Source organism: Schistocerca serialis, chromosome 11 (assembly GCF_023864345.2).
Source record: "Schistocerca serialis cubense isolate TAMUIC-IGC-003099 chromosome 11, iqSchSeri2.2, whole genome shotgun sequence".
Taxonomy (NCBI): Eukaryota; Metazoa; Arthropoda; class Insecta; order Orthoptera; family Acrididae; genus Schistocerca; species Schistocerca serialis.
In genome coordinates this window covers 181,707,034-181,716,303 of record NC_064648.1, presented here as the reverse complement: position 1 = coordinate 181,716,303, position 9,270 = coordinate 181,707,034, and positions in this window count along the sequence as shown.

Below are 9,270 nucleotides of genomic sequence, written 5' to 3'. Positions count from 1 at the left end.
AAGCAGACATATGTCCCTTTATGTGTATGTGCGGATGGATATGTGTGTGTGCACGAGTGTATACCTGTCGTTTTTTCTCCCTAAGGTAAGTCTTTCTGCTTCCGGGATTGGAATGACTCCTTACCCTCTCCCTTAAAACCCACATCCTTTCGTCTTTCCCTCTCCTTCCCTCTTTCCTGATGAAGCAACCATGGGTTGCGAAAGCTTGAATTTTGTGTGTTTGTTTGTGTCTCTAGCAACATACCAATGCTTTCGTTTGGTAAGTTACATCATCTTTGTTTTTAGATATATTTTTCCCATGTGGAATGTTTCCCTCTATTATACTCATATATATACCACCATATTTCACTGCAAGTCTTCCAAATCTCTGTTAAATTCTAACTCCTCTGTTTCATCTCTGTGCTTTCAATACTAACTCATATTTCTTCTTCTATCATGTCACCAGAAAGTCCCTCTGCCTTACTGTACTCTTTCCGTCTTCCACTCCCTTCTTTCCTAAGACACTGGCTTCTTAATTGTGTGTTACGTTCTGATTCACTTAGTATCCTCCAGAGCGTCTGTGTACTATACACATACCACGCCTTAGTACAATGAATCCAAGAACGCCTCTACTCGCTCTCTGATGATGGAGCCGATGTGATGTTCATGAGTCCTTGGTCATGTCAGAATGTCATGGAATAAAGCTGCTGATGAGGCTGCAGTCCAACTACCCAGGCCTTTTTAGCTGTTCTGTCCCTTCAGATGATCTGTGTGTTGCGACACACAGGAAATTTGTGCCGTCTGGCAAGAACACTGGTCTTCTCCATAAGGGAACAAACTCCAGAAAATTAAACACCTTGCAATGGCTCGTATGACTTCCTGTTGCCCCTCTCATTAGGAGGAGATACCTTTAGCTCACTTGCATATTGGGCACTGACACTTCAGTCACCATCATTTGTTAAGTGGGGACCCCACACCACTCTGTGCTTACTACAACTGACCATTAACAGTGCACCATTTTCTGACATGATGCTGATTTTATAACTGTTTATGTTTTAATGTAAGTTTGCCATCTGAATTATCAGATATTTTAGCAGACATAGCATGAGCTGTAGATCGCATTTTACATTTTATTTTTCACAGTAATACGGTGAAGGAAATTTAATGTTTAACTGTTTGAGCATCCTCCTCAAAGGGTAGGCCTTTTTAGCTATCCCTCTACTCCAGTCGATCACGCTGCGAGTATTATCAGTTTCAAATTCATTTGGTAATTGACCTTTTTAAGGTATGACATGGGTGCTTATGAGTTCAGCTATTTTGGGCCCTAAAGCCACAACAAAGAAACTTTCTCCTCTCCTTCTAACAGTGGAATTTCTTTCTTACTCTTAATAACTGACACCTTTGCTTTTTGTTTATCGACTTTTCTATTAGCTGAACCAGTCCTTCTGAAAATATTTTTCTTTCCTATTATGTAGCATATTTCCTGTAGCCATTTCACCATATGTTCATTTCTCTTTGCATTCACTTATTTCTTTTGTGTTGAGCAGGCAGCCGAGTATAATGTGGTGCGTCTCAAGGAAGCATACTAGGGCCTTTTCTGTTCCTTGTATATGTAAATAACTTATTTGAACCCCAAAATTGCATGGTTGTAAGCTATGCCGATGACATATCCTTCATCAGCTGTGGCAGTGATATGCAGTCTGCAGCTAACAGTACCGAGATCAGTTTCAATACTCTGTCCGCATACCTTACAGCAAACAAGCTTCTTGTAAATAAAGACAAAACGGTAATTATGAAGTTCATCCACAGTTATAATGCTGCCATAACTGATACTGTATTTACATCCCTATTGGGTCTTGCACATGCAAATTCACATAAATTTTTGGGCATCATTGTTGTTGAACACTTATCATGGAAAGAACATGTAGATAATACTTGCAAGAAAATCAGTAGAAATGTGTATCTACTGAAACAGGTCTCAGCCTTCTTGGACCACGATACTTTAAGGCAAATATATTTTGGGTTAATTCATCTGCACCTTCAGTATGGTATCGAGATATGGGGTGGGGCATCAGCAGTTCATATAGATAGACTTTTTAGATTACAAAAAACGGCAATAAGAATGGTAGCCAAGGTAAAGAAGAGAGAGCCTTGTAGAGGCATCTTTAGAAAATATAAAATTCTTACGGTGTACTCCATGTATATACTGCAGACAGCGATGTTCATGAAACAAAATCCTGAATTTCATATCAGAAACAGTAATGTACACAACTATGATACATGGGGAAAGGAAAATTTTCACAGAATTGTGACCAATAAAAAGGCAACGGACCACAGCCCACACAGAATGGGAGCCATTTTCTACAATGCACTACCCTGTGAACTCAAGAAAGTAAATCAAATATGCTAAAGAGTAGACTGAAGCAATTATTGATAGAGAAGTGTTGTTACTCTATAGAGGACTTTAAGTTGTAGTGCCATCTTGGAAAACAGTGTATATAGACAATGTCTCCGATCTATCAGTGGTATGAAAGAATGTAATTATACTCTGTATTATGTGTACTGTACTATTATAAATATAAGCTAAATATTGTTACACTATAGAGGAATCTACTTGTAGCGCCCTTTTGAAAAATAATGTGTACAGACATGTGTCTGATCCATATGTTGTTATGAAAGAATGTAAATATTTTACTGTAAATGTTTAATGTAATCTAAATTTTCCTGACAATGTCTGAAAACTTTTTGTTATATTGACAGAAAATAAATAAATAAATAAAAAATAAATAAATGATGGGATTCTTGTGATACTTGATTTTTTGAAAAGTGACCTACAAGATGCATTATGTTTGAAAACACCTGATTTACAGCTGAGTGACTTTCTATGCCATATCAGAACCCGTTTGGGACTAGAGGAGCTGCCCCAAAGCAGTATGCAGTATGCAGCATATAATGTGCCAGTAAAAGCACTCGTAATAGGACTGAAGCAGCATGTTTTCACTCACACATACTTTCAAGTTTGTGTAAAAAATGTATAAATCTTTAAACATTGTAAAATTCAGAATAGAATTATGGCAATATTATGAAAAGGATAGATTGATACTCACCATAAAGTAGAGGTGTTGAGTCGCAGACAAGCACAACGGAAAACAGACTTTTTGTTGTTCCTATCTGCACCTCAGCATTGCTGCAATACAGTGAGTAGCAATCTATCTTTTTCATAGTACTTAAGTCTTTCTAATTTAATACATTTAAAGTATCTGTGGTGGTTCTGTGTCAGTTTGAAATCTGAGTGCACATCCAGCAGTGTAACGGACATATAATCAGTGTTAGAATAACATTAAGTAAAGATTACATTTTCAGTTTTATTCTGATTTACAGCTAATTATGTAATTATTTTTAGACCAGATAGTGGAAATTCTGAAACTGGCTGTTTTGTTGCTGTAGGTTTGCGCTGCCATTTCCAGTTGCAATGAGTAAAGGTATTAACTGAAACCTTCAATACTGTTTTGTCAACTCACGACTAAATTGTCACCTTTCACTCTAACTTAAGCGTCAGTCTGTGGTACAGATCAAAATGCCACCACTACCTACATTCCAAAAAATAACATGTAGTTGCAGCCTTCAGTCCGAAGATTGGTTTGTTGCAGCTCTCCATGCTACTCTATCCTGAGTAAGCATCTTCATCTCCCAGTACCTACTGCAACCTACATCCTTCTGAATCTGCTTACTGTATTCGTCTCTTGGTATCACTCTATAGCTTTTATCCCCCCATGTCCCTCCAGTACTAAAGGGGTGATCCCTTGATGTCACAGAATGTGTCCTGTCATCCAATCTCTTCATTTAGTCGATTTGTGTCACAAATATCTTGTCTTCCCCAGTTCTGTTCAGTACCTCCTCATTAGTTACATGATCTACCCACCTAATCTTCAGCATTATTCTGTAGTGCCACATTTCAGAAGCTTCTATTCTCTTCTTGTCTAAACTTTTTTCATTAATGTTTCACTTTCATACATGGCTACACTTCATACAAATACTTTCAGGAAAGACTGCCTAACACTAAAATCTACATTCGATATTAGTAAATTTCTCTTCTTCAAAAATGCTTTTTTTGCTGTAGCCAGTCCGTTTTATATCCCTTTTCCTTCAGCCGTTATCTAATATATTGCTACCCAAATAGCAAAACTCATCTATTGTTTTTAGTGCCTTGTTTTCTAATCTAATTCTCTCAGCATCACCTGATTTAATTTAACTACATTTCATTACGCTTGTTTCACTTTTGTTAATATTCACCTTATTTTCTCTTTTCAAGAGACTGTCCATTCCTTTCAATTGCTCTTCTGAGTCCTTTACTGTTACTGAAAGAATTTCAATGTCATCAGCAAATCTCAAAGTTTTTTATTTCTTCTCTCTGAACTTTAATTCCTTCTCAAAATTTTTCATTGGTTTCCTTTGCTACTTGCTCAATGTACTGATTGAATAACATTAAGGATAGGCTACAACCCTTTGTCACTCCTTTCTCAACCAGTGCCTCCCTTCCATGCCCCTCTATTCTTATAAGTGCTGTCTGGTTTCTGTAAAGGTTGTAAATAACCTTTTACTCCCTGTATTTTACCCCTGACACCTTCAAAATTTCAAAGAGTGTATTCCAGTTGACAATGAAAACGCTTTCTGCAAATCTACAGAAGTTATAAATGTAGGTTTGCCATTCATTAGCATGTCATCTAAGATAAGTCACAGAGTCAGCACTGCCCCATGTGCTCCTATATTTCTCCAATCCAAACTGATGTTTCCTATTGTTAGCATCTATGAGTTTTTTCCCTTCAATTCTTATGCAAATAATTTATGACTATTCTGCAACTATGGCTTATTAAATTGATATTTTGCTAATATTCACTCCTGTCAGTTCCTGGTTTACTTGGAATTGGAATTACTACATTCTTTTTGAAGTCTGAGAGTACTTCAGCTGTCTCGTATATCTTGCACACCAGGTGGAATAATTTTGCTATGGCTGGCTCTCACGAGGATATCAGTAGTTCTGAAGGAATGTTGTCTGCTTCTTGCGTCTTGTTTCGACTTAAGTCTTTCAGTGATCCCTCAAAATCTTCTCACAATATCATATCTCCTATCTCATCTTCATCTGTGTCCTCTTTTCTTTCTATAATATTGCTTTCTAGTTCATTTCCATTCTAACTATCAACTTTCCCTTCTCTACTTAGTGTTGGTTTTCCACATGAGCTCTTGATATTCATACAGCTGCTTTTCTGTTCGCAAAATATCTCTTTAATTTTCCTGTAGGCTGTATCAATCTTTCACCTTGTTACATACGCTTCTGTACCCTTTCATTTGTTCTCTAGTGATTTTGCATTTTCTGTCGCTCAATTTTTAGACACTTCTATTCCCTTTTGCCTGTTTTATTTGCTACGTTTTTATACTTTTCGCTTTCAGCAATTAAATTCAGTATTCCCTGTGTTATCCAATAATTTCTACTATGTCATGTCTTTTTACCTATTTGATCCTCTGCTGCCTTCACTATTTCATCCCTCAAAGCTACCCATTCATCTTCTGTATTCCTTTCCCCTGTTTTAGTTAACCATTGCCTAATCCTTCTTCTGAAACTCTCAAAAACCTCTGGTTCTTTCAACTTAACTGGGTTTCATGCCTTCAAGCCCCTACATTTTGGCAACTTCATCAGTTTTAATCTACAGCTCATAACCAAAGTGGTTAGAGTCCACATCATACCTGGCAATGTCTTACAATTCCATGTCTGAAATCTGTCTCTTACCATTATATAAACATCCTGAAAGCTTCTGATGTCTCAAGGTGACTTTCACATATACATCCTTATTTCATGATTCTTAAACCAAGTGTTAGCTTTGATTAAATTATGCTCTGTGGAAAATTCTACCGCTTTGATCCCTTTCCCCCAGCACACACTCACTTACTACTTTTCTTTTCTTCCTCTTCCTGCTACTGAATTCCAGTCCCCCTCACAATTAAATTTTCCTCTCCACCCTAACTTTCTGAATAATTTCTTTTATCTGATCATAAAGTTCCTAAATCTCTTTATCTGCAGCACTAGTTGCAAAAAATCACATATCATAATATCATTATGTCTCAGGAAGAGTATGCTATCTGGTATCGGTAGGTTCAGTTGATCGAAATATGGTATCATGAGTACAAAGAACAGATTTGCACAGTATGATACTAGACAGGCCATTCACATAAACTACAAATTTTAAATATTTAGTAAACCAGAGCTCTTAACAGTCAAGTCCACCTTCTATAGCATGATGTAATTACAGGGTGATTTTTTCCACCATGTAAAAACTCTACGGATTGATCCATGAGAGGATATGGGACAAAAAAGTTCAAATGAACTTATGTCCAGAAATGCATGGTTTCCATGCTAGAAACCATTTATTCATACTTTGTTACAGAGACTGTGGGCTAAAACACAATGTATCATGCAGCCACAGTTACAGTATGCATCGTTTCCTACTGGAGGGTGGTACTGTTCCTCATACATCATGTCCTAGCGACCTCTCCTGCCTTGGTAATTGGTAATGTTGTGTCCGATTCACTTCTCTTGCGGAATCACATTATAGTCGACATGATACAGCATTGTACAGAATGGTTTCATCATTTTCAAATCGAGAACTTGCTCACCTCAGGGACAGTATGCAGAACCCCCAGCAAATCATCAACTTTGGTTCAGCCAGAATGTGTGGGCCGGGATAATTTATGACTGTATTTGGGGACCAGTCTTCCTTCCATGATGCCTAACAGACCGGAACTATCGGCATTTCTTGTGGTTGACTTTGCCTCCTCTGCTGGAATGAGTGCCAGTGATAGTTCAAAGGATTATGTGGGTGCTGCGTGATGGTGGTCCAGCCTGCTTTACCGTTAATCTCTGAACATATCTCAATCACGTCTTCGCTGGTCGATGGATCAGCCGAGGAGTCCAGTTGCATGGCCTGCTCGTTCACCGTCACGTGGAAATCATTTTCAACACATACGGTAACTGTTGCTGCATGGTACAGCACACATTAGACTGCAGTCTCTGTAACAATGTATGAGTGAATAAATGGTTAATTTTTAACATTTTTTTATGCAGCGACAGCAACTGACATTGTTTATATAAGAATATACAGCCTACAGATGCAGGTTAACTTTATCGTTTACCTAGGTTTCAACGTTAGTAATAACGTCTTCTTCAGATCCTGCAAAAAGTTAATATTATAATGTGCTAGTAAATTATATTAGATATGGTCATCCTACAGGATGCAATGTGTAGTAATTACATAAAATATTATTTAAATGTTTGCCTAAAACAAGCCATGTCCTAAGTCAACTTTATAAAACTTGATGCGTAACCATAAGGTTTTGTCACTTCTATTAAACAAGCTGTAGCAAATTCACTTTGGGCCTCGTCGTGTGACTAGAGACTGCGAACCGCGAGGGCTTCGCGGTCTGCCTCACAGAGGGTGGCGCGCATGCGCGAGACGTATAGAATCAAACTCTTATTACGCATGCGTCAGATAACATTTTTGCTATGGATTAATTTTATACTTTACTATCGTAAGTTAAATACAGTATCCAGCATGACTATGTTTTACATTCCACTACAGAGTCTTATAAACTGACCAACAAACCTCGTATGAACATCTGTAGGAGAGGTTCTATTATTACAGAGACTGTAATGGTCACATGCATTATGAATTATTGTAAACCTAATATAGGCTGGAAGCCTTCGGAGTATGCCCTATTTTATAGATACAGTTGATCGTTCAGTAAATTGCCTCTATCTGTAATTAGTTGTGCATAAATTTGTAGTTCCTCAGGCGTGTCGAGTCTACATCCCTTAACTTCATGATGTAGTAGCTCTGTGTCATGTAAAGGTTTAGGTGTATGAGCCATTTGCACAAGATGTTCTGCAATAGTAAAGTATAAAATTAAGTATTAGTAAAGTATAAAATTAATTCATAGCAAAAATGCACGCGCGCCGCCCTCTGTGAGGCAGACCACAAAGCCCTCGCGGTCCACAGTCTCTAGTCACACAACGAGGACCATACAATGGGCTTAAAGTGAATTTGCTACAGCTTGTTTAATAGAAGTGACAAAACCTTATGGTTACGCATCAAGTTTTATAAAGTTGACTTAGGACATGGCTTGTTTTAGGCAAACATTTAAATAATATTTTATGTAAGTACTACACGTTGCATCCTGTAGGATGACCACATCTAATATAATTTACTAGCACATTATAATATTAACTTTTTGCAGGTTCTGAAAAAGACGTTATTAGTAACGTTGAAACCTAGGTAAACGATAAAGTTAACCTGCAACTGTAGGCTGTATATTCTTATATGAATAAATGGTCTCTAGCTTGGAAACCATGGATTACCAGACATAAGTTCATTACAACTTTTTTGTTCCGTGTCCTCTCATCGATTGATCCCTAGAGTTTTTACATGATGGAAAAAATCAGCCTGTATAAATATGATCCTGGATAATTCTGATATAATGTAAATACGCCCTGAGTAGTAGGGTTGTTGACCCATTGAAAAGCACACAAACTAGATTCAGATCTTTGATAGCTTTTGGGCGAGTCCTTTTTCAAGCTTTATAGCTTGCTCAGTGAACAGAATGAATAATGTGGTAGACAGATTACAGCCACATTTCACTCCCTCCTCAAGTATTTTTTCCCTTTCATGCCTTCAGCTCTCGTAATCACACTGCTTTTCATACGAGTTGCAAATTAGCTTTCTCTCCCTGTATCTTACCCATGCTACCTTCAGAATTTCAAACAGTGTATTCCAGTCAACATTATCGAAAGCTTCCTCAGAATCAGAAGTTACTGTATGTATTGCTTTTCCTTACTTTAACCTATCTTCTAAGGTAAGTCTTTTGATCAGTAATACCTCATGTGTTCCTACATTCTTCTGGAATCCAAATATATGTTTACCGAGGCTGGCCTTTTCCAGTTTTTCCATTCTTCTGTAAATCGTCTGTGTCTGAATTCTGCAGCAAAGGCCTACTACATTCCTAGTTCGGTAATATTAACACCTGTCAGCACCTGTCTTCTTTGGAATTGGAATGATTACATTCTTTCATGGTGAATATATGTTTGCATGTATCAAAAATTACTGCTTTTTGTGATTTTTTTTCCCAGACAAAATAAAAAAATATGGTAAATTTGAAGATAGTATTATTTCGTACACTTTTGTTTTTAAAAAAATCAATTTTGCAGCCACATCAGATGCTCCTGTAACCACTGCACCTGGTAGA